This window comes from Macrotis lagotis, chromosome X, assembly GCF_037893015.1.
Source record: "Macrotis lagotis isolate mMagLag1 chromosome X, bilby.v1.9.chrom.fasta, whole genome shotgun sequence".
Taxonomy (NCBI): domain Eukaryota; kingdom Metazoa; phylum Chordata; class Mammalia; order Peramelemorphia; family Peramelidae; genus Macrotis; species Macrotis lagotis.
The window spans coordinates 280,132,902-280,160,230 of NC_133666.1; the positions used below are offsets into that span (position 1 = coordinate 280,132,902).

General features: G+C 33.9%; 1 pseudogene; it reads left to right on the plus strand.

Annotated features, from left to right (window-relative positions):
• The first annotated feature begins 24,984 nt into the window (after positions 1 to 24,984).
• LOC141497526 (WD repeat-containing protein 1 pseudogene) lies at positions 24,985 to 26,940 on the plus strand (annotated as a pseudogene).
• Positions 26,941 to 27,329: the final 389 nt, after the last annotated feature.

Sequence of the window (27,329 nt, forward strand, 5' to 3'; positions counted from 1 at the left end):
ATTGGAGAAAGAGTAAAAATAAAACAATGTATGGGGATGCTTTTTTTGACAAGTTTTCTCAAAGGGAAGAGACAATACTCTATTCCTGATGAATGTTTTCTCTCTCACACTTGTTTTTACCACTTGGCTGTTTCTACTCACTCAAAAATTACTATGACTTTGAAAATGTCCATATTACTTAAAAACTTTTTTTTGGAGATTTGATATATATATATATATATATATCATATATATGTGTGTGTGTGTATAGGTATGTATATATACACACATAATATATCCTAGTGAATATGATTGACATTGGGAAATTCCCCCTATCTTCCCTTATCCTTTCACTTTATAGAAAGATAGTTATATAATGGGAAAATAGATACTGAAGGTCCATTCTTGGCACATGCTCAGGTTTGTTCTTTCTGGTGGACCATGAAAATAATGTGCAGAGATTCCCTGCCTGATTTCAATCCAACCTGTGGAACTTCTGGGATCCATTTTTTCTAATGAGGATCTATAGAAGAGTTGAAATGCTGGGAAAACAGAAAGTCTTCAAATTGACTACAGATTTGGAAGAATTGATAACTTGGTAAGTGTTGTAATTAAACTGAGTTCACATACAAAAGGGATAATGCTGACATCTCAAACTCTTTTCCTTCCTGGCAATGAATGATATAGTATTCCTATTTGCTGCCTGATAGGTGAGAGGAAGGGCAGTTACACCTTTGCCCAAGTAGACACAAATTTCCATTGATGACATGATACCTTTGATTTTTGTGTGTTTGTTCATCCTTTTATGATATTAGATGAAAAATCATTCTGAGATGAAATTGTACAGACAGTGTGACTTTGTGAGTTTTGGACATCTATCCAAGGTATCAGAGATTCAACTGACAAGATCAGAACCCTGAGAAAAGTAGTAATCAAATTTCCTTTAAATTTTCAACCAACTGGTGTGTTTGGGAGAAGGGAAAGTGAGCCTCAAGGTGTCTAGGTGGGGTATGACCATGTACCAACTTGGATGTTGTTCCAGGTCTGGGAAGTGTATATGGAAAAGTGAAGAAAGATCTTTGAGGGACAGTATGAACAGACATATAACCAAGGGTAACCAGGTAACCAGAACTTTACTTTTGGGGCATCAAAGTTTAGAGGACATTGATAGCATTTATCCTTAATCAGTATAGAAACAACTAAACAGTAGCTAAATAGCAAGAATAATTATTAAGAATAGGAAGCTATTTTAAAAAACGGCATGCTTCTGCCTTACCCTATACTCAGGATGTATATCCCAGGTGAGTACTTTCTCAGGACTGTTCTTTCCCTTAGTGACTTCCCCAATATTGACTTCACAGTATCCTGACATCCCCCCAAAAGAGATGTTGCCCTTTCCTCAACTGAATTGACTTTAAACACTTGATTTGAGGACAGGGTATTCAAGGTACTTGCCTTAGGGATCAAAATTTATAGTTTTAGATCTGACATTTTCATATATGGGAATGTACTAATCCATAAGGAAATACAGTAAATCCTCTCAGAAGCAGATTTTCTCCATCCAGATTAACTCAAACCCAGCTTCTTTCAGAAGAATAGACTATGGCCAGAGAAATAAGGTAACCAAGAACAATAGAGTTAAATTTATGTTAGATTTTATGTTAGAGTCAAGGCTTCCTTCCAGGGAAAAGTTATGAAGTTTTCTTAGTTATCTTTGCCTTCAGTTGAGTTCCCCCAGAGAGTTAATGTTATACCTGACATCTGAAAAATGCCTCATTACTACTTGGACAAATATTTTTGGGGGAGTGGCTGACATGAATATTTATATCCTAAAACATCAACCAGGCAGTGGCTCACAAATAGAACAAAACCCCATTATTCTAAAACATGAGATTTAATTAACCACATTCAATTCCCCTGTAGGGAAAAAGGAGAGATGTTTTATATTAAAATATGTGACTGTGTCTCAGCATAGTAGTACACAGCTGCAATCCCAGCTCTTTAATACTGAATTGCAGTGGACCATTGCTTGACTAAGTTTTTAAAAATGTGGTGAGCCTCATAGAGTAGAAGACTACCAAATTACCTAAGGAGGGATGAACCTGGCCAGTTTGTACACAGAGTAGGTAGAAGTTCCTAATGTGATCAATGTTGGGACTGGCCAGGGAGTTGCCTCCGTACTTCCAACCTGAATGAAATATGGAGACCAAGGAAAGAAAGACAGAGAACATATATGACTAAGATATAGGGCTATACCAAGGGATCAGTAGGATTCAGGGAATACCAATTGACACCCTTGATTCCCTATCCTTGCCAGTTAGAGAATGAAGAAATTAGCTCTAGGGTATGATTAATCAATAATAATGAAGATGGAGATTTAAGAAATTTGTTGGGGTGAGGGGAGGGAGAAGTACATAGCCTGCTATGCTCAAGATGTATGTAGAGAAACATAGATAAGGGTCTGGAAACTCAGAGAATATATCCCAAGAGCTCAGATCAACAGATTCTTCAGACATATCACCCTTCTCTTCCCAGTCACAGGAGAATAAAGACTTTGAAATCCTCAAGGAGACAGATGTATTCCAGTTATACAAAGTTGCAACTCAAAAGACTTTTTTTTTGCTTATAAAAAGTCTTATATATGGTTTTTACACTCTATAGAAAAAGTTATAATACATATAAATCAGTCTACCTGTATTCATTATTCACTTATCATATGCCAGGTACTATGTAGATGCTGAGAATATAAAGGAAAAAAATAATCTCTGACTGCAATGAACTACATTTTAGATATGTACTTCAAATAATAAGAAAATTATGGGATCACCTGGTAGTCTTATCACCATAGAATCCCAGATTGTCAGATTGGAAAGCTTACAGGTTTGGGGGACTAGAAGAAAAAAACCAAAACAATGTAGCTGAGATTGAAGACATGGGGTTGATCACAAAATGACTGGTTTTGGTATAAGGAATATACGATACATTGGAAATTTAGTAACGAGGGCTAGAAATGAGCCCTTCAATTCTTTGGAATCTAAAAAGTAATCATTTTTTGAGTTCAGGTGCAAGACAATAGGTCAGAGTTTTGGATAGGAAACCAAACATCCTTGATGGTTAGCTTGTTGGTATAAAGATATGCCTGGTGGCATAAAGACTAACCTACCTGGTGACTGAATTCACCCAAATCAGCAATATTACTTGAGATAAAGAAAAGAACAGTAATTATCCAGAGAGCTGAATTTTTAAACATAATTTGTTAGAGGCCAGCTGAATATAAGTTCAGAGATAAAGAACTGAGATAAGGAGTTATGGGTCAAAATCAGTTATAGGACAAAATCTTTAAATAAGAACAATTAAAATGATACAGGATCTATTCAATTGTCTCAGTGGAAAGAGATTTGAGATCATAAGATGAATCAGCTGTTGCAATAGTCTTTGTGTGAGATGACTGACATTGAGGGCCATCACCAAAGTGGTGACAATGGCCGAAGGAAAAAAGAAGACCATATGAAGGGAGGAAGGACAACAATTAACAACTTATTGAATGTACAGGTGACAGAGAGTCAGAAATCAAAGAATATACTTGGGTTGCAAACCTGAGTGACTGAGAAGATGGTGGTGTTCTCAAAAGAAATTTACAAGTTTGGGAAAGGAGAGAATTTTGGAATAGAGTTACTTATTTTGGTTTTGGACATATTGAATTTGATATGATATCTTTAGTACATCCAGTTCAAAATATCTCCTAAACAGTGGGAGATACAAGGCTGAAGATAGGGAGCAAAATTAGGCCTAGATAAATACATATGAGACTCATTTATATAGAGATTATAATTGAAATCACGGGAATTGAAGAGAATGAAAGGAAAGGAAGTAGAGACATCTATTCATATTGCCTTCTCAAGCAGATTAATGGAAGGAAAAAAAGAGAGGAAATATATAGATGATATCAAACTGGAAAGAGTAGGGATGGGGTAGCATGAAAATAATGGTAGGCAGTAAAGCAAGTGGTTGACAAGGAGTATTAGAGATTAGAGAAGGAGTGGGGATAATAGAGAAGGTAATCTGTTGGAAAGGACATGTTGGAATGGGATCACCTGTGCATGTAGAAGAATGTTCTTGGGCAAGGAGAAGGGCAACATCTTTATGTGGAACACAAGGATGAAGGAGGACAGTGGCAGAAGGCATATGAATAATGTGAGGTAAAGGTAGGAGAGAAAATATGTAATCAGTTGTTGTTTTTTTTTATTTTTTGCTTGTTTGTTTAGCTTTTTTTGGTTAAATATGAGGTAAAGTTCTCATCTGAGAGGGTGAAGGGAGGGATAGCCATTAGAGCACTGAGGAAAAATGAAAAGTTTGGAAAAAGCTCCTGTGTGGTTTTGAATGTGATATAGGATTAATCAGGGATATGTAAAAAATGTAGGTATATTTACTTCAATAAAGTCTTTGTATTATGTAACATAAACTTGTAGTGAAGATAATCAGCACAATTTTGTAATTTTCTTCAGTTTCATTTATTGGCACATGAGTGGGAATAAAGACAATGCATGGTAGGAGCAATCAAAAACTGGAATTTGGAAGGGCAAGGGCTTCTATAGAAGGAGACAGAATAAAGTTGAACTGGTTTAAGACAGAGAAATCAAGAGAATGTAGCCATTGCAGGGAAGATGACCTTGGGAAGAGGGGTAGAAACTGAGGGAACAGAATGATTGGAGGTGATAGGGAGGATAAAGACAGATAACAGGGTTTGGAGTGGAAACCTAGAGTTGATTCATTTTGCATTTCTTTAATTGTTAATTATTTGGAATTTATTTTATGATTGTTGATAGAATTACTTCTTTCAGGAGCTGCCCATTCATATTCTTTAACCATTTATCAAGTGGGAAATGGCTCTAAATTTTTATAAAATCGAACCAGTTCCTTATATATCTTTGAAATGATACTCATCAGAAAACATACTGCAAAGATTTTCCTTCCAGTTAACTTTTTCCTTTAATCTTTAATCATTCATTCACTTTGTTTATACAAAAAAGTTTCCTTCTATATAATAATAATAATTTTACATTTTATCTTCTAAGATCCTTTCTCTTATTTATTTTCTTGGTCATTAATTCTTCTCCTTTGCAAAGATCTAAAGGTAATTGAATTCTTGCTCTTCTAATTTGCTTATTACATGACATTTTAATCTGTACCATATATATATATATACACATAAATATACCCATGAATATATCTTACATATACACACATGTATGCACACACAACATATATATTACATATATATACACACTCATACATATTCATCATCAGTACCTTTTAGATCCATGGACAGAAAAAAATATAAAAATACATACATGTATATAGATTTGTGTATAGAATATATAAGAAAACACATGTACAAGAATATATGTTTATAAATGTATGAGTATAGAACAACATATTTCACATATGTGTATGTTTACATATATACATATAATATATAGATATTATTTTGCATATGAAACAAAATATTGATCTATATCAACTTGCAGTCATATTGCTTTTCAGGTTTTCCAGAGATTTTTGTCAAATACTATTTTTACATTAGTAACTAGGATAATTGGATTTATTAAAACATAAAAAAATGCTTCTCTTTTTTCTTCTCTGTGTTTTGTTCCACTAATAAATCTCTCTGTTTCTTAACTAGTTCCAAAATGTTTGATGATTGCTTTCTTCTCTAACCCCACATTAAAAAAAATATTTCCTTTGATATTCTTGCTTTTCTATTCCTCCAGATGAATTTCATTTATTTTTTCTTTCTGATTATGAAGTAATCCTGTAGTAGTTTGGTATGGTACTGAACATATAAATTATTTTTTGTATTGTCAATTATATTATATTTTTACAATTTCCTTGATCTGTCTTTATTTCTACAAAGTGTTTTGTCATTGCATTCATATAGCCCCTGGATGTGTTCTTGACAGACAAGTTCTTAATTATTTCAAATATTCTATAGTACTTCAAAATGAAACTTTTCTTTCTATATCTTCTTGATGGATTTTGTTGGTTATATACAAAAAGGCTGATGATTATGTAAATTTATTTTATATTCTGTGACTTTACAGAGATTATTTTTTGTTTAATTTTAAGTTCACTCTCTAGGGTTTTCTAAACCAACACATTATCTGCAAATGTAATACATTTTGTTTTCTCTTTGCCTGTGATTATTACCTTAATTTCTTTTTCTTTTATATTATAGCAAGCATTTCTAGAACTATTTTAAATATTAACAATGATAATGTACCTCCTTCCTTTACCTTCCTACCTTTACTTGAAAAGACATCTAGTTTTTCTCATTATACATAAAGCCAGCTCTTAGTTGGAGGAAGATACTACTTATCACATGAAAGAGATGTACATTTATTTTTTTATGTTTTCTAGTGGTTTTTACTGGAATAGATATTTTTTCTGTCCAAAAGTTTTTTCTATGTCACTTGATATAATTACAGAATTTTTTTACCATTCTTGCTATTAATATGTTCTACTAGGATGATAGTTTTCCTGATATTGCAACCCTTCATTCCTGGTATGTTATAGTATGGTCACAGATTAATTAATAATCAATTTATGGCAAAATGGTTAGAGTGCTGTGCTTGGTGTCAGGGAAATTTGAGTTCAAATTCAGCCTCAAACTCATATTAATTTTGTCTCCCTGAGCAAATCACTTAACCTCTGTTTGTCTCAGTATACTAGGGTTCCACTCCAAACCCTATTACCTGCCTCTCAAAGTTGTGAGAATCAGATGATAGAATATTTGTCAAAAGTGCCTACTACAATGCCTGGCACATAGTAGGTGTTAAATAGATGTTTATTTACTTCACTTTGCCTGATATATTTCAATTAATTAATTTTATTTCACATCAATGTTCATTAGGGATATTGATCCACAGCTTTTTCTATTTTGTTCTTCTCTGATTTAGGTATAAAGATCATATTTGTACCATTGAAAAAATTGCATATGGCAAATTCACTTTCCTTTTTTTCCTGTTTTTTCAAACATTTTATATTACTATTAGAATTAGCAGTTCTTTGAATACTTGATAGAAATTTCTTATAAATATCCATCTGAACATAAAATTTTTTTCCCTTTAGGAGTTCATCTATGGCTTGTTCAATTTCCTTCTCTAAAATATTCTATATTTATTACACTATTAAAGTGGAAATTTTGGTTTTATAAATATTAATTCATTTAATTTAGATTATTGGTTTTATTGGCATAGAATTTGACAAATTAATAGCCATTTTCTTTATTTTTTCAATTTTTGTGTGATTTTTCTTTTTACTTTTGATACTGGCAAATTAGTTTTCTTCTTTCCTTTTTTTAAAAAATTAATTACTTATATTATAACAAAACAAAACCGAATCCCTAGTCATGATGATTAATTCTTTTTTTTCCTTTCAATGTGGCTGATCTCATCTTTGATTTTTTAGAACTCACATTTTGGTGTTTAATTGGTGTTTTTAAATTCATTGATATTTTAGGGTTTTAATTTTTGGGGGCTTTAATTTGTTTTCTCCTCCTCTCCTTTAATGATGAATGTATTTAGAGGCTTATATTTTTCCCTAAGAATTGACATAGTTTCACCTCAATCTTGTTTTTATTTTTTTATTTTTTTATTTTTGGTTTTTGCAAGGCAAACGGGGTTAAGTGGCTTGCCCAAGGCCACACAGCTAGGTAATTATTAAGTGTCTGAGACCGGATTTGAACCCAGCTACTCCTGACTCCAGGGCCGGTGCTTTATCCACTACGCCACCTAGCCTCCCTATTGTTTTTATTTTTAAAGGAAACATCTATCACATCTCTGGTTTGTTCTTTGGCCCATATATTTATAATTGAGTTATATAATGTTAAATTAATTTAATTCTTTCTTCAGAAGCTCTTTTATTGATTGGAAATTTTATTGCATTGTCGATTGTAATTAATATGTATAATATTTCTTCTATATGCTAGTTTCTCAGGTTTTTGGACATTATATATTTGGTTTTTGTAAAAAGCATCATAAATATCTGAGTAATATTGATTCCTTTCTATTTTTGATCAATAATCATCAAAGGCCTATTGTATGTAATTTTTCTAAAATTCTATTCAAGATATTAACTTCTTTTTTAAAACTTTTTGTTAGATTTGTCTAGGCCTGAAAGGTCTTAGATGTTGAAGTTCCTCAATTCTTATATTTGTAGTTTTGAAGAATTCTAGATTAGTTGGAAAGTTCACATTTTTTCCTCCTTGATGGTATATTTCTGTTGGTAACTTCAGAATTTATTCTCTAGAGCCTTCTGTCCTCCTTGGAGTGGCTTTCTCCATAAAAGTCTAGTTCATAGAATTTTTTCTTATCTTTCTTAGAATCCTTCAAAATTTGCTTTCCTCAAATTTAGGTTGCATGGTAAGCTAAGTATCTATTTCTTTGCCTTCTCTATAACAAATTCTAAGATAACCTGGTTGTTTTCTGCTAAGGTGGTGATGATATCTACTTTTCTATTTCTTCCTTTTTTGATGAATAAAGTTGTCAGCGGAACAAATTAAGAAATTATTAACTTCTCTGCTTTTGACAGAGAAGAGAACTCTAACCAGATAGCTGAGATGGGGACACCAAGGCTTTATTCTAGGGAAATCAGATGAGAGGGCACTGACAACACTTGTATGGGCTACAGCAGTTTAGAATAATTGATCTTAACACCTAGCAAACAAGAGTAATGAATTAAACTATAAAGTACAACATGCTATGGGTCATCCTTCTCTCTGACAGTTGTTTTCCTCCTTCTTATTTTCTACATGACAGCACCGCAAGAAGATTTCTAATAATGTACTAAAGTCTCCACCCTGGAAAACTATAGTTTCATCTTTATTTTCCTTCTATGGGATGGTAACCTGGGGTCTCTCTCTTTAAGTTAAAAACTCATTTCCTTAGCAGAATTTTTCTAGAACACCACTGTGAATTCAACCTTTACTTGTGTTGACAAAATACATTTGCCCTGAGGGAGGTTTTATACAGCCATATATAGCCATGCCTAATGCAGAAATCTATGTTCACTTAAAGATGAATTCCTGGCTGTTATTTCCAGTAGTCATCCTCATTTCGACCAACCCATTTCCCTAATAGGAACATTTCACTCTGCCCCCAGAACCACCTTGGGCTCTATTAGATGAGCTTTCACTTTATATTGATTGAATTCATATCTTCACACTACTTTTCAGTATAGTTTTTGCTCTCTTTCCCCAAACAGTTTCCCTTCAGTTCCCTTGTTTCCCTATTAGAATATAAGGGTTTTTCTTCCTGAGGGAAGAAAGTGTCATAATTGTTTGTATTAAGGCTCTATCTATGTAACTTTTACATTTCTATCATCTATGTATTCATCTATTGTGTAATTTATCTATTAACTATTATATATCTATGTGTCTATCATCTGCATCATTTGTCCATCCATCCATCTATCCATCTATCATCTATCTATCTATCTATCTATCTATCTATCTATCTATCTATCTATCTATCTATCTATATCTAGATATTTGTAGACAGGGTCAAAAAAGTCTACCCATGACTATTACTTTAGCAGATAGCCAGATTTGAAGCCCTCCATCACCACTATGTCATACCTCCAAACAAGACGTGTAATATTATTCCTAAATTCTTTGTTTTTCCCCCTATTCAGATGGTCTTTATTCTTTCTGCCTCTGTTAATCTTCACCCAAATGTTCTCCATCATACTTTCTTCTCTGTGGTCCCTAGTTTTGTATATAAATATATTCTCTTTATATACAATGCATCTCTACCAATATAGCCACTTCTCCTACTACTCTGTTTTACTAAGGTAAATCCCTTCAGTCATATTTCAGTTATGGGTTCCATTTTAGCAAAATCTCAAGGATACCCATGAGGTCATAGAAGATTTCACAACCACTTGTTAAAAGAAGTGGAAAGATGGGGGCGGCTAGGTGGCGCAGTGGATAGAGCACTGGCCCTGGAGTCACGAGTATCTGAGTTCAAATCTGGTCTCAGACACTTAATAATTACCTAGCTGTGTGGCCTTGGGCAAGCCACTTAACCCCATTGCCCTGAAAAAACAAAACAACAAAAAAAGAAGTGGAAAGATGATAAAGGTTAAAACCAAGAATAATGATCCAACAAAACTCAATATAATAAATGCAAGACAAGAAATGAACCTTTAATGAAAGATAGGATTTCCAATTATATCTGATAAAAGTGATAGAACTAAATAAAAAACTTAAAATAGAAAAGAAATAAGAGAAACATAAAAGTATAAATATGAGTGAAAGGATGCAGCAAGAATTAAACATTTATATCCTAAAGGGGGAGATGATAGAAGAACACCAATATCATTAGAGGTCATAGAAGGAGTGAAATAAGATAGAGTCTAAGTGATGAGAGAGAGAGAGAGAGAGAGAGAGAGAGAGAGAGAGAGAGAGAGAGAGAGAGAGAGAGAGAGAGAGGAATATGGGGGGGTGAAGAGAGAGGAAAGATGGGGAATATAACTTTACATAACTGGGAATGGGAAACATAAATTGAAGAATATTCAAACAAGGAGAAACTAGTAAGGGGAGTGGACAGCCCTTGAACTTCACTTTTGATATGGCCAAAGGAAGAAAGAATACACAATACAGTGGATTTAGAACCACATTTCATTCAACAAGGAAACAAGAGAGAAAAGGAATAGGGAACATGCATGGAAGGTAGATTAAGAGAGAAATTAGAACTACAAAATTAACTACTCAAGATAGATTGGAAGGTAAATTTGAAAGGAAAGTGCAAGAACTTATTATTGGATTCTAGGTAAGGGGAAAAAGAAAAGGAAGCAAAAGCAGATCTCATTGAATCTAGTGCTTTGTAAAGATGGGGAAAAAAACAAAGAAAAGAAAAAGTATAAGAGAATGGCATGAAAAGAAACACATGATCAAATTTTGAATATCTTTGAGATGAAGTCCCTCATAAAAAAGAAAAGAAGATGGAAGAGCATAATGGATTAGGAAATGGAATTCAACAAAATATGCTTATGAGAAACACATAGCATAAAAACTCTTCTGTTATGTCCAAATAAGTTTAAAAACTTGACAAAAACACTTTGGACATTGTAGGAAACAAATTGGACTAAGCTGGGTATAATACTGTTAAGAATATAATTTATAATACTATAGGGCTCATAAATAATTCATTTCTGAGTTTTGATAAAGTAGTGATAAGGAAAGATAATTAAATGACTTAGTAATTTAGTTGCTAAGGTATTTGATTAGAAAATCGTTTCAGAGATTATGAATACTTAATACTATAAGCGACAAAGTGAGAGAGAATTTTTTTCTTATTTTATGCTTTGACTATGAAAGAAAAAGGAACAAAGAGAAATTATGGATAGGAATCTTTTCTTTGAAAAGACATTTCAAAGCCTGTAGCAATTTTTAGTTTAGAAGATAATGGGGATAAGTAAAGTTCCAACTAGGATACTAAGAGTAAACAGATCTCTCAAAGAAAAAGTTTATATTTAAGCTAAATCTCCCCATCTCAATCTACGGGTTAAAAGACTGCTAACATGAGTCTTGAAGGTTTTACTGTATGAAAGGAAACCCAGAATTTAGTCAAAATGAATACAAAGCGTTAAGCTGCTGTGTTACAAAGGTAATCTATATATTAAATTAAATCTATTTTTAAGTCATAGGATCACAAATCTACAGCTGAAAAAGATTTCAAAAGTTAAATGCTCCCACCTACTTATTTTACAAGGACAAGGGAAAAGAATAACAAGTTAAGTGAAGTACCCAACTTCTGATGATTCCTACATAGATATAGTTTTATAGGAAAGCTTGTAAGATGTATTATGGACAATAGATAAGACACCATCCAAGAGTCAGGAATTCAAATCTGTCCTCAGATACTTTTTGACTATGTGATCCTGGGCCATTCATTTAACTCCTCTTAGCCCTAGTTTCTTCAATTATAAAATGCGATGTTTAGCAGTACCTGCCTCACAGGGATGTTAAATGATTAAATGAATTAGAATAAAATGAAAAAAATATTTGTAAATATTATCACAGTGTCTGGCACTGAGTCTGGTACATGGTAGGTGCTTAATAATTGCTTATGCCCTTCTCTTCCCCAAGATCATAAGAGATAGTAATTTGCAGGAGTGTGATGGAAACAGCTCCAATTGTTCTCTTCCATTATTAAAATTTCAATGTGAGCATTTTTCACTTTGGAATCCACAAATTCTATCAATCTGCTCTTCATTTATTGTTTTGTTGCTTGTCTGGTCTTAAGAAAGTGATGGAAAGATATTAGTAATGCAAATTAAATTTAAAAGTGTGTTGACTATACATTCCTTTTTCTTTTTTAAAATTTGTTTTATTTTTAATTCATGGAATAAACAAGAATGTTTATATTATAGTCTAATAAAAAAGGTAAGTATAGAAAGGGCAGATATATTATATACAACTTGTTATTTCTTTCAAATACACAACAAAATTGTCATGTAAATTTTTATTTTTTTTCCTTCCCTTCTCTCTTCTACCCTCAAATAGAAAAGGGTCTATGTGTATGTATGTATATTTGCAAAATTATTCTATACATAATTCTATTTATCTGAATGCAGATAACATCTTTCTTCATGTTTTTAATAGTTAATTTGGGTATTTATAATAGACAAAAATAGCTTATCCTCTCCAAATCATTCTTTTTTTCTTACTCATTTATTTTCTAATTACCTGAAAAGATGGTTTTCAACATTCATTCTTCTGCAAACTTTTGAGTTCCACATTTTTCTACCACCCTCCCTTCCCACCTCCTCTCCATGGTAGTAAACAATCTGACATAGGTTGAACATGTCAAATAGCATTTAGCATATTTCTAAATTAGTCAAGCTATGAAAGAAGAGCTAGAACTAAGGAGGGAAAAGAAAACATGAGAAAGAAAAAAAAGCTTAAGTTTTTTAAAAAGTGAACATAGTATGCTTTTACTATATATTTAATTTCTTCATGTGAAAACTATCTCTTCTTATCTTTTGATCACATCAATTGTGGAATGATTTGTATACTTACAAATTTGACTCGGTTCTTTATATATTTTAGAAATGAGTCCTTTATCAGAAAAACTAGTTGTGAAAATGGTTTATTTTTTCTTAGGTTTTTTTTTCAAGGCAAATGGGGTTAAGTGGCTTGCCCAAGGCCACACAGTTAGGTAATTAATAAGTGTCTGAGGTCGGATTTGAACCCAGGTACTCCTGAATCCAGGGCTGGTGCTCTATCCACTGTGCCACCTAGCCACCCTGAAAATGGTTTCCCAGTTTTCTGTATTCCTTCTAATCTTTGTTACATTGGTTTTATTTGTGCTAAAACTTTTTAATTAATGTAGTCAAAATTATCCATTTTATGATATATAATGTTCTCTATTTCTTGTTTGATCATGAACTCCTGAGGGAGGAACTTTTAGAAGGGTATATAGATTAAGATTAAATGGGTGGGATGAAGAGACAAGGGAGCAACTTTTGTTGTTGTTGTCTGTCCTTTTTGAATAAAGACTCTGACATGAGGGAGGTGAAAGTACATGAACTGAATTTGAGTGAGGGGGGTACTGTGCTAAGTCATCTGCCTCACTTTCTCCTCCAGCGTCATCTGGATCCAGTGACCAGAAATGAATAAGGACAACTGGAGATGGTCTGGGATGTAAGGCAATCAGGGTTAAGTGACTTGCTCAGGGTCTCATAACTAGTAAGGTATTAAATGTCTGAGGCCATATTCGTTCAATATTCTTCAAATTTTCTTGTAAAAATCTCTCTTTTTATCTAAGTTATATATATATATATATATATATATATATATATATATATATATATATATATATATATATATAGTAGGGGCTTCAATGAGTCAAAGTATACACACAGTTTGAAAGCTTTTTGGGTGTAGTTGTAAATTAACTTTTCAGATAGTTTAACTGATTCACAGTCCCACCAGATCTATCATTTTCCTTTAATGCAGCTCAACTAATCTAGTTAATGTGAGGTGGTATGTCAGAAGTTTTAATTTGCATTTCTTGAATTGTTAGTAATTTAACTAATTTTCCAATATTCCATTGATAGATTTAATTTCTTCATTTAAAAATCTATTCATATCCTTTAACCATTTATCAATTGAGGAATAGCTCTTATTTTTATAAATTTGAATGACTTCACTGTATGTCTTAGAAATCAGAAATGCAGAAAAAATATATAATTTAATGTGATTAGAATTTTCAGTTTTACTTCTGTGAACCACTCTATCTCTTGTTTGGTCAGTCCATAGATCTGAGAGTTAACCTTTTCCATAGTCCTATAAATTGTTTTATGCCTAAATCTACCCATATTGAGCTTCTCTTGGTATATCCATTCTGGGATATTGGTCTGTGTGTCTCATTTTTGTGAGACTTCTTCCAGTTTTTCCAGTATATTTTGTCAATTAGGGAATTCTTGCACCAACATTGGGACTGTGGAGTTTATCAAATTCTAGATTAAAATTGTAATCTTTTACTCTTACAAGTTCTGTACTAATTAGTCCAATGATCAAACTATTTCTTACGTTACCAAATTAAAAAAAATCCCCAGTTCCTTTCACCCATTTCTCAAAATCTCCATACTCGTTATAATTTTGTTCTTTCTTCTTTGGATCCCCAAAACATAATATTTTAGATATGGCCTGAATAGAGTAGACTACAAAAGAGCTTGTACTTCTCTCTGTCTTGGACTCAACATTTTTTTTAAATTTTTTTTTAATTTTTAGTTAGGTTTTTTTTTTTTTTTTTGCAAGGCAATGAGGGTTAAGTGGCTTGCCCAAGGCCACACAGCTAGGTAATTATTAAGTGTCTGAGACCGGATTTGAACTCAGGTACTCCTGACTCCAGAGCCAGTGCTCTATCCACTGCACCCCCTAGCTGCCCCTCAACTTTTTTTTCATGTAACTAACTAGGCTATCATCATGTCATTTACTTGTATTGACCCCAATATATAATATATTCAGGTTTCACCTCTAACAGTTTATGATTAGGGCCAACCTAGAAAGGAAACCTTTCCATTTTGTTAAAATTAACTCAAAGTGAACCCATGTAACAATGAAAACGTTAATGACATTAATTAGCATTTGTAATTTGTATCAATAATTATTTTTCTGTACCCAGTAAATTGTAGTTGTTTGTGGCTAATCACATAACAAACAGCAAATCTTCCTGACTCTATGGCTGATGTTCTATCCCTATGCCATCTAGGCAAAATAAGGAAAAAGAGGGAATGAGAAGAAGATGAGGTTAAAGGGAAAGGGTAAAACAAGAGGCTGAGGAGGAAAATTATGATTTTATAGTATTGTTTGAAATCAAGAGCTACTTTTAAAAATTGATTTTTATATTCTTGATGAAATTTATTATTATTATAATTCTATGAAATAGGCCCTTGGTGCTTTAATTTATTTGACAATGAAAAAACTTTGGTAGTTTGATTTGGTACTGTATTGTTATTTTTATTTTGTCTTGGCTTACCCATGTGCAATTAATATTTTTCCAATTATGGTCTACCTTATTAATTGTGTTCATTTAGTTCCCATATGTGTCTTGTCAGGAAAACCCATTATCATTTTATATTGTCTGAAGTTGTTTCAAATGGGATTTCTCTATTTCTTCTTTCTGGATTTTGTTGACAATAAACAGAAGGTCTAAAGATTCATGTGACATTATTTTATATCTTCAACTTTGTTGAAGGCATTAATTGTTTCAATTAGTTTTTTTGTTGTTGACTTTGTAGGGCTTTTTAAGTACAAAAAAAGTGATAGTTTTGTTTCTCTTTGGTTTTGCTCCTCCCTCCCTCCCTTCCCTTCTTCCTTTCCTTCCTTCCTTCCTTCCTTCCTTCCTTCCTTCCTTCCTTCCTTCCTTCCTTCCTTCCTTCCTTCCTTCCTTCCTTCCTTCCTTCTTTCCTTCCTTCTCTTTTTCTTTCTCTCGTTCTCTTATTCTGTTTGTTTGTTCCTTCCTTCCATTCTTTGTTTTTGTCATTTCTATAGTTAGCATTCTCAAATACAATATTGAATAGACATGTTGATAACATTCATGTTTCATTCCTGATCTTACTGGAAAGACTTCTAGTTGGTCTCTATTACACATATGCTGACTTTTGGTTTCAAATGGAAATTATTCATCATTGTATCTCCAGGTATTCCTATGCTTTCTAGTAATTTTTAAGATAACAGTAATAGGAGTCATATTTTTATGAAAAGCTTTTATTTCATCTGTTAAAATGATCATATGATTTTTGTTGCTTTTGCTGTTAACATGGTCAATTATCTAAAAGTTTTTAAGCTAGTCCTGCATTCCTGGTATAGATTCAGCCTGACCATAGTGTATAATTTTTGTGATATACTGATGAAATCTTCTCACTATTATTTTATTTTAAAATTTTGTGTCAATACTTATTTGAAAAATATAGTTTTCTTTCTCTAATTCTTCCTCATTTTATTGTATCACAGAAGTAATTTGTAAAGATTCCTTATTTTCCTGATTTTTTTCAAATAGTTTAATGTAATAATGGAACCCATTGCTTAAATGTTTGGTAAAATTCACATATAAATTCATCTGGTCCTTCCCCCCCCCTCCCCCATGGGAGTTCATTTATGGCTTATTTACTTTCTTTTCTAAGAAAGGGTTATTTAAGTATTTCATTTCCTGTTCTCTTTATCTGAGTTATTTTTGGGAAAAACAGCTCCCAATAAATATTTTTATTTCTTTATTTGTTTCAAGTTCAATTTTTTCATATTTAATAGTGTTAATCTGATTTTCTTCTTTCTTTTTTAAAATCAACTTACATGTATTGCATTCTAAAAAAATAGCATTTGGTTTTTAAAAATTAGTTTACTTTTTTAAACTTTTAATTTTATGAATCTTTCCTTTGGTCTTTCAGAATTTCCATTATGCTATTTAATTTTTTTAAAACCTTTGTTAACTTTCTTTTTTTTTATTTATTTAGTTGTATACCCAATTCATTGATCTGATCTTTCACCATTATGTGTTTAGAGATATAATTTTTCTAATGCTGTTTTTCTGCATTGTACAAATTTTGCATGTTTTCTCATTGTTATCCTTAACCTTAATGAATTAATTTATTATTTCTATGACTTTTCTTTCCTCCATTTTTTTTTGGCAAGGTAATGGGGTTAAGTGATTTGCCCCAAGGTCATACAGCCAGGTAATTATTAAGTGTCTGAGTCTGGATTTGTGCTGAGGTCCTCCTGATTCCAGGGTCGGTACTCTATCCACTGCACCACCTAGCTGCCCCTTCCATTTATTTTTAGGATTGTTATTTTGTTTCAGTTAATTTTTAATCTCTGTTTCAAAGATCTTTTAATAAATGCAAGTTTTAACTGTATTTTGATCAGTAAAAATGTGTTTAATATCTTAGCTTTTCTGCATTTGTTTATGAGATTTTATGTCCTAATATAATTTTTGTGAAGGTGCCATGTACATCTTTAAATAGGAATGCTCCTTTGTACTCTCATTTAATAATTTCCAGAATTCTATCTTATCTAACTTTTCTAATATTTTATTCATTTACTTAACTTTTTTCTTGTTTATTTCAATTAGATTTATCTAGGTCTAAAAGGGTTTAAATTGGGTTCCCCCACCATTAAATTTTATTGTCTAAATAGACTTGTGTAATTAATTTAACTTTTCATTTAAGAATTTAGACAGTAGATTATTCTTGGTTGTCAACCTATATCATTTGCCTTCTGGAATACTACATTACAAATTGGGTTCCAAGATATTAGAATTTTCTTTTCTTTCTTTCTTTCTTTCTTTTCTTTCTTTCTTTCTTTCTTTCTTTCTTTCTTTCTTTCTTTCTTTCTTTCTTTCTTTCTTTCTTTCTTTTTCTGCTTGCAGAATTTTTTCTTGACTTCTGTTCTCTAGATTTTGGCTATAATATTCTAGGGAAATTTTCATTCTGAAGTTTCTTTCAAAAGGCTATGAGTGGGTTTTTTTTCAGTTTTACTTTGCCCTGTTTCTAAATATCTGGAAAGTTTTATCATATCTAAAAATATAACATGTAGACTCTTTATTCAGTTCATGGCTTCAGGGAATACAAAGATTTCTAAATTAATTTACTTCAATTTGTTTTCCAGGTCAATTGCTTATACTATGAGATATTCTGCATATTTTTCTGTTTTCTTCAGATGTTTGATTTTGTTTAATTGTGTATTGATATCTCAAGGAGATATTAGCTTCCGCTTTGTCAATTATAATTTTGGAATTGTTATTTTCTTTGGAAAGTTTTGTGCCTTCCCTCTCCACCCCACCCCCAGCTGTTAATTATCTGTGCCTTCCATGGCTCTCATTTGGTTTTTAAAATTAGGTTAAAAGATCTTTTCTCTAACTTTCCTCAGAATTCTAACTGAATTTATTCCCAAATTTATTTCCAAACTTTATCATTAAGGAGTTGCTTGTAGATATTTTAGTGTCATTCTGTCCTTCTATATTTGTGTCTTGAACTTCCCTGCAACCATAGTTGCTGTGTATGATAAGGGATCCTTTTCTCTCATGGCTTACTTATTTGGACTTTGGACTTTATGTTAGTGTTAGACTCTATACACTTCTGGGAAGGATGAATGGTCTGAGCCTTTATCTCTTTTATGTCTTTCTGATGCTTAGTTTGGGGGCCTATACATTTACAAAATTGTATGATCTAAGGAGTGCACCAATCTCTTGGTCTAAACTCTGCAAATTCCTGACCCAGTGATGGATCTGTTGGCTTATGATGGTTGAAATTCAGTAGACTATTGCTGAACCCAATTACTTTACTGGAAGCCTATCAGAAGACTCTATAGCTTTGAAGTGACAGAACTGCTAGTCCTGTTTGATCTGGTACTCTCCCTGATTATTCCATTGAAGGTTCAGGTGCTGGTCTAAAGGGTAGAACTGAGTAACCATTCTCCTAGGATCAGAGCCATATAGCTGCATTTACAGATGTTGTTCCTTGTTCAGTAAATAGCTAGGGTCTATGCTAGAGATCACTCTTCTTCACCCTGGATTTGTGACCCAGAACTGGGCAGTAGGTGTCATAACTGCCAGGTGGCACCATTTCCTGCATCTAGAACTAGCTATTGGATTCTCCAGGATCTTTTCTTGTTCAGTTCTCTTTCTTGGCCCTTTTATGATCCCTAGATTCTGAATTCTGAAATGCTCCCTATTCCTGGGAGAGCTCCTGGTCAGACTATGCCTGACTTATTTTGACTTTTTCTTGACTTTCCCATTTAGAATCAGGACTAATACAATTTTTAAATCATTATGGTGAAAAGGTAGTGGTAAATAGGCTTAATTGCTTCCTGTTACTCTATGATCTTGACTCTGACTCTACTGGTGTTATATTAAAATTTATTAATATGGCTATCTTGTTTTAAATTTATGAAATAATGCTAGCAATTAGATTTAGTTAATGTTTAATATTTTAATAAATAACTATATTCAAACATTTATTTAGTTCTCATTATGTGCCAGACACTATGATAAACACCAGAGATTCAATGAAAAGACAAAACTTGTCCCTTTTCTTAAGGAGTTTGTATTACTATGGGGAATCTACTTCTCAAGAGTCCTACTAGGATCAAATAAAAATATATGTTAAAAAGGAGGAGGGAGGAATAGATTCAGAATGGAGGTGATGTAAAAGCAAAAGATCAATATTTTTAAAGTGTACTATATTTTAAATTGTTAATTACATTTACAATTTTTATGCTAATTAAATAATTTCAATGTGAATATGTAGAGAACTTTAACTGAAAATTCTAGATTTCCAAGGGATTATTTTGGTGGTGGTAGTGTGATAGGGAAAATTACGGGTTGGCTATGAGTGGGGGGTGAGGTTTTCCAACTTTGATCCATTGACCTAGATTGATTTTGATGAGTGCTAGAATACAATATGTTTAACCATTATTGTCTTAGTCATAAATAACATTGCCCCAGATTCTAGCATGATATTTTATCTAATAGAAAGAAGTCACATTTAATTATCAATGATGGAACTAACCAGACTTCAACCTTCTCACCCAATAGTTCATTGTGAATTTAACTTTCTGGATTGTTTCAAGCTTGTCTTTGTATTCCTAGTGCCTGACCCAAAGTTACATAATAAAACTCATTCGAATGAATGAATGAATAAATGACTGAATGAATGAATACTGGGAGACATTATTTTGAAGTTGGTACTTCAGTCTAAGCCACCATTTAGATGCCATCCTTATTTCACTCCTTTCTCTTCTCATTATTCTCTCAAAGCTTGCCTTTCCAGGATCTTTTTACATTTGTCATTAAGTTTGTATCCCATTTTTGAAGATATTTACTTAGTATCTGAGAATTTATGTAACTAATGGAAGTCATTTCTAGCTCTCTTAGAGTTAGTCCCTCCTCCCCACCAATCCCCATATTATTGTACAGTTTAGTTGTATCTGACTCTTCATGATTTCAGGCATAAGATCTTGCATTTCCATGTGCAAAAATTTATCTTTTATTATGTATTCTGAGTCTATGATCTTTGTGTCAAAAGATAGGTTATATTTACAACTAGTTCTTTGTAATTGTGGTTAGTTACTATGTTGATGATCAATTTTCTTTAGTCTTTTGAAGTTCATATAATGTTGTTGTTATATAAATTGTTCTCCTGGTTTTTCCACACACTTCACTCTGCATCAGTTCATTCAAGTCTTTGTAGGTTTCTCTGAAATCATTGCTGTTTGTAAATGCACAATAGTATTCTATTTCATTCATATATTTATTTGTTCAACTATTTTTTAGTTAATGAGTATTCTGTTGGCTTCCAGTTCTTTGCCATTGTATAAAGAGCTGTTACAAACATTTTATTTCTTTGTGGTATAGGATTTGTAAGTGTTCTTGCTCAGTCACAGTTCCAAATTGCTTTCTAGAATAACTGAAGGAATTCACAACTCCAATAATAGTGTATTAGTGTGCTCATCTTCCCATATTCCCTCTAACATTTATCACTCTCCTTTATCATCTTGGCCAATCTAATAGATGCTAAGTGGGAGTCAGAGTTGCTTTAATTTGCATTTTTCTAATTATTGGTCATTTGTATTATATTTACATGACTAATGATAGTTTGGATTTCTTCCTTAGAAAACTGCCTTTTATCATTTGTCCATTTATTAATTGGGGATTAGATTTAATTTGAATAAATTCTTCATATATATACATAAATTCATGCATACAAACATGTATGTGTGTGTAAATACATATAAAGATATGAAATGAAACTCTAATTAGAAAAAACTTGCTGAAAATTCCTCCCAGTTTCTTGCTTCCCTTCTAATTTTAACTGTATTGCTTTTGTTTGTTCAAAAATCTTTTAATTTTGCATATTCAAAAATTTCCATTTTGTTTCTTATAATTTTCCCCATCTCTTGTTTGGTCGTGATCTCCCCCTATCTATAGCTATGAAAGGAAATTTCATCATTCCTTTATTTCTTTTTGATGTCACTTCATGTCTGTTATGAATCCATTTATCTTGGCATATAATATATGATATTGAGATCTTTATCTAGGTTTAGCCACGTAGCTTTTCAGTTTTTTCCTAAACAGTTTTCATTGACTACTGAATTATTACCCCCAGTAACTGAGGTCTTTGGGTTTTTCAAATGCTAGGCTACTGTATTCATTTACATCTATATGAAGTGTAATTATTATGTTCAACTGATCAACCTATTTCTTAAGTTAAGTCAACATGAATTTATTAAATGCCTACTAATTGTCAGATACTGTGTTAAGCTCTGGGGATACAAAGAAAAGCAAAAATAGTCCTTGCCTCAAGTAGCTCTCAGTCAGTGAGAGAATACATAAACAATTATTACATATAAGATATATCCAGGATAAATTGGAGATAATCTTAGAGAGATTTATAAGGAGTTAGGAAAGGCTTTTTTAGTGAAGGTTGGATTTTAATTGAGACTTGAAGGAAACCAGGGAATTCAGGAACCTTGGAAGTAGATTTCAGATGGGAGTGTTTTGCAAGCTTGAGGGATAACTAGGAAAAAATGAATGTCTGCAGATGGATGTGTAAGGAACAGCAAAGAGGTCAGAATCACTGGCAAATACATAAATAGGTTATGAATAAAATCAAAGATTTTAGATAGTAGTACCTCCTTCAAATAGATTGATGTAAATTTAAGGAGAGCTTTCAAATTGAATTTGAGATCTCTGGTGTAGTTCATTTAATGAAAGATGAAAAAATTGATCACTAGACTTTTTTTTTTATTCTTTTGCATCATCCCTTACATATACCATGTAAGAAGAACTGCTTTTTTTCCCCTTTTGTCCTGAGATACAAGATGGTGATGGGTTTCTCAACATCATGTATTTGCTTATGTGTGAATATTGCTTTGTTTTTTTTTTAAGTTGAAATATCAATCATTGGTTAGCAAAGTAATTTATGAAGAAAAAAAGGAAACTGCTAATTTCTCTGTCCAGGGAGTCTAAGTGACTCCCACCAAAGCATAATATATAATTGCACTTAGTTCATTCTATACCTTCAAAGAATGAACAGCTCTGTCAAACTACATTTTCTAGATAACTGACATCTTTCTGTTTGGTTACTTACTTTGGGACTTGACTAGGCCTGTGATTTCATGAATGAAGGTAGTACCTCAACCAATGGAGACTGTACCTACTCTATTATTTGTTTCTTATAACTTTTCTTTCTGTATTATTCTTTATCATATCTTTTTTTAAGTTTATTTAGCATTTTCTTTCCCCCCAATTACATGTAAAGACAATTTTAAAAATTCAAATTTTTAATGCTTTGAGCTCCAATTTTCTCCTTTTCTTCTTCTCCACACCTACTCCCCCAATTGAAAAGGCAAACAATTTGATATAAGGCTATACACATGCAGTCATGCATAACATTTCCATAATAGTAATGTTGGGAAGGAAATGCAGGCCAAAAAAAAAACCATTCAAGAAAAAGAAAAATTTTTTTAAAAAGCATGCTTCAATCTCTATTCAGACACCATTAGTTGTTTACCTGGGGATGAATAATGTTTTTCATCATAAGTCCTTCAGAGGTGTCTTGGATCATTGTATTGCTGGGATTATCAAAGTCATACCCAGCTGATCATTTTATAATATTGCTGTTACTTTGTACACAGTACATTTCACTTTGTATTAATTCATGTAAGTCTTTCCAGGTTTTTCTGAGAGCATCCTGCTCATCATTTCTTAAAGTATAGTAATATTCCATCATAATCACATACCATGGTTTGTTCAACCATTCCCCTATTGTTGGACATCCCCCCCAATTTCCAATTCTTTGCTACAAGAAAAAATCTACTATAAATATTTTTGTACCTAGAGATCCTTCCCCTTCTAGTTTTTTATATCCTTTGGGATATAAACACTAGGTCAAAGGATTTGCATGGTTTTATAGCCCTTCAGGCATAGTTCCAAAATCACATCTCCACCAATGGTGGTAAATTAATATCTCATTTTTCCCACATCCTTTCCAACATTTGCTATTTTTTCCCTCTGTTTTAATAGCCAATCAACTTGCTATGAAGTAATACCTAATAATTGTTTTAATTTGCATTTCTTCAGTCAAAAGTGAGTTAGATCATATCCTCATAAGGCTATAGCCTTATATAGCTTTGATTACTTCATCTGAAAAGTGTTCATATCTTTTGATCATTCATTAATTGGGGAATGGTTCTCATTTTCATGAATTTGACTCACTTCTCTATGTTTGAAAAATAAGACCTTTATCAAACAGACTTGCTTCAAAATTTTTTAGCAATTACTATTGTTAACTGTATTTCATTCTATCCTATTACTTCCCATCCCCTTTTATTCCATTCTCTCTCCTTTCACCCTGTTCCTCATCTAAGTGTTTTGCTTCCGACTTCCCCTCTCCAAAACTGTCTTCCCTTCTGTCACCACCCTATCTGTCTTCCTTTTATCCCTTTCCCCTCCTACCTTCCTGTAGGGTAAAATAGATTTCTATACCAAAGGCAGTGTGTATGTTATTCCTTCTTTGAGCCAATTCTGATGAGAGTAAGGTTCACTTACTCTCCCTCATTTCCCCCACTCTTCCCCTCCAAAATAAAAGTTTTTCTTTACCATATCTTTACATGAAACCTTCATAGAAGTTACATTTAAGGCTTTAGAGGTCCCTCCTCTGCTTCTTATAGAACCTAGGTGGGGAGTGAGGGAGGAGCTGGCATTCATATATACTTAGAAACAGGTTAGACAGTTTGCTTATACCAGTAATCGATCTTCATGGCATTTTTTAGATTACACATAATTTTTATTTTTTCTACGGTGATGGTTTTCTTTTATTTTAATTAATGAATGGAAATTATTCTCAAATATATTGCCTTCTTAAATTACTATAATAACAAACATTTAAACCTTCCTTTATGACACAAGGTGAGTATTATTCATTCAAATATTTAACAAAAACATATTGATTATCCACTACTACTTGTATAAGAAGTGAGATTAAAGGCTAAAAGCTATGTGGAAAGATGACTTCTCCAAGGGGCAAAAACACAAATTCTTTATTATAGCACTCTGTTTCTATTTAGGCTTCATTGTTCATGTGATCAGTAGCTTGGGTAAAGAGGTCTGCACTTAGAATCCTAAGAGTGAAGAAAAATGTGCAATATATATGTGTGTATGTACATATACATATATATATATATATATATATACATATATATATATATATATATATATATATATATATGTATATATATATATTAAACATCAGCTAAAAGAAAGAGTGGAAGAGACGCTGGGCGGAGTTGTCGCGGCCTCGGTCGCCGCCGGCGCCTGCCAGAGCCGGGCGGCCTCGGGGCGGGAGCGGCAGGGTCAGGGGCAGAGGCGGCGGCCCGCGACTCCGGCGGCTCCAGGGCGGTGGGCGAGGCGCTGTGCTCGGGCCGCGCTAACAAGTGGGCGCAAGATGCCTTACGAGATCAAGGTGTTCGCCAGCCTGCTGCAGGTCGAGCGAGGGGTCTCCAAGATCCTCGGCGGGGACCCGAAAGTCCACAATTTCCTCTACACCAACGGAAAATGAGTCATCCTGAGGAACCTCGATAATCCAGCGATTGCAGACATTTATACAGAACATGCCCATCAAGTTGTGGTGGCCAAGTATGCGCCTAGTGCATTCTACATCGCCTCTGGAGATGTCTCTGGGAAGCTTAGAATCTGGGATGCCACACAGAAGGAACACATCCTCAAATATGAGTATCAGCCTTTTGCTGGCAAAATTAAGGATGTAGCCTGGACCGAAGATAGCAAGAGGATAGCAGTTGTTGGAGAAGGAAGAGAGAAGTTTGGAGCAGTCTTCCTTTGGGATACTGGCTCTTCTGGGGGGGAGATAACTGGACATAACAAAGTGATCAATAGTGTTGATATTAAACAAACCAGGCCTTATCGACTCGCAACAGCCAGTGATGACAACTGTGCAGCCTTCTTTGAGGGACCACCATTCAAATTCAAGCGCCCGATTTGTGACCACGGCCGATTTGTCAACTGTGTTAGGTTCTCTCCAGATGGTAATAGATTTGCCACAGCAAGTGCCGATGGCCAGATTTTCATCTATGATGGAAAGACTGGAGAGAAAGTTTGTGCACTAGGAGGAAGCAAGGCTCACCATGGGGGAATTTATGCTATTAGCTGGAGCCCCGACAGCAGCCATTTGCTTTCTGCTTCTGGAGACAAAACTTCTAAGATTTGGGATGTTGGTGCTAACTCAGTGGTCAGTACATTTAACATGGGCTCCAACATATTGGATCAGCAGCTGGGATGCTTGTGGCAGAAGGACCACTTAATAAGCATTTCTCTCTCTGGATATATCAACTACCTGGACAAAAACAACTCCAACAAGCCACTCCGAGTTATTAAGGGCCACAGTAAATCAATCCAGTGCTTGACGGTTCATAAAAACGGTGGTAAATCATACATCTATTCTGGGAGCCATGATGGACACATTAATTACTGGGATTCTGAGACTGGGGAGAATGATTCCTTTGCTGGGAAAGGACACACCAATCAGGTATCCAGGATGACTGTGGATGAGGCCGATCAGCTTGTCGGCTGCAGCATGGATGATACTGTGCGCTATACCAATCTTATTCAGAGGGACTACAGTGGACAGAGTGTAGTAAAGCTGGATATTCAACCAAAATGTGTAGCCATTGGGCCTGGAGGCTATGCAGTAGTTGTATGTATTGGACAGATTGTCTTAATGAAGGATCAGAAGAAATGCTTCACTATTGATGATCCCGGCTATGAACCAGAAGTGGTAGCTGTGCACCCCTCAGGAAGCACTGCAGCCGTGAGCGGAGCAGATGGGAATGTCCGCCTGTACTCACTCCAGGGAACTACACTGAAACATGAAGATAAGCTTCTCGAGGCCAAGGGGCCGGTGACAGACCTGGCCTACTCCCACGACGGTGCTTTCCTAGCTGTCTGTGATGCCAGTAAAGTGGTCACAGTCTTCAGTGTAGCTGACCGTTACTCGGAAAACAATGTATTTTATGGACATCATGCAAAAATTGTCTGCATCGCCTGGTCACCAGACAATGAACATTTTGCTTCAGGGGGCATGGACATGATGGTCTATGTTTGGACCCTGAGCGACCCAGAAACTCGAGTCAAGATCCAAGATGCCCATAGGTTACATCACGTCAGCAGCTTGGCTTGGCTGGTCACAACCTCCCACGATGCCTCTGTCAAAGAGTGGACAATCTCCTACTAGGGACCCCCAACCACCAAGCCCTCTCTTTGGAAGGACCAAATCAGGGACTTAGAATTACTGCAGCGGGAAATGTCCTTAATTTCTGTAATGCCTCCCTACTTGCCCTCTCTACCTTCCAGTGCCCCTAAAATGTGGGAGAAGAGGAAGGGGAGTGGTTGACAAGAATTAATCATTATCCTCCTATCTTTACAGGGTGTTCATATCTGTTAATGTATTTCGAAAGCTTTAGCCAGTAACAGTTTGCATATTTAAAAAAAAGACAAGAAGAAGCACTTAAATTATATCTGGAGCTTGGGGGTAAATAAAAAAAGACCCAAACTTTATTGTGCTGAACATTCCAGAAGGAACAGTAACCCAGTGAGGCCTAGTTTTAAAAGGGCAGCGCTTATTCTCAGTACTTTTAGCTGCCAGACAGACATGCACACTGGCAGTCTAACTCCAGGAGAGCAGTCTTCCTCATATTTTGCCCATCGACTTACAGAACATTTCTGTGCTAACTCAGTAGCATTTGTTATGACCCAGACTTGGCCAGGTGTTTTCTA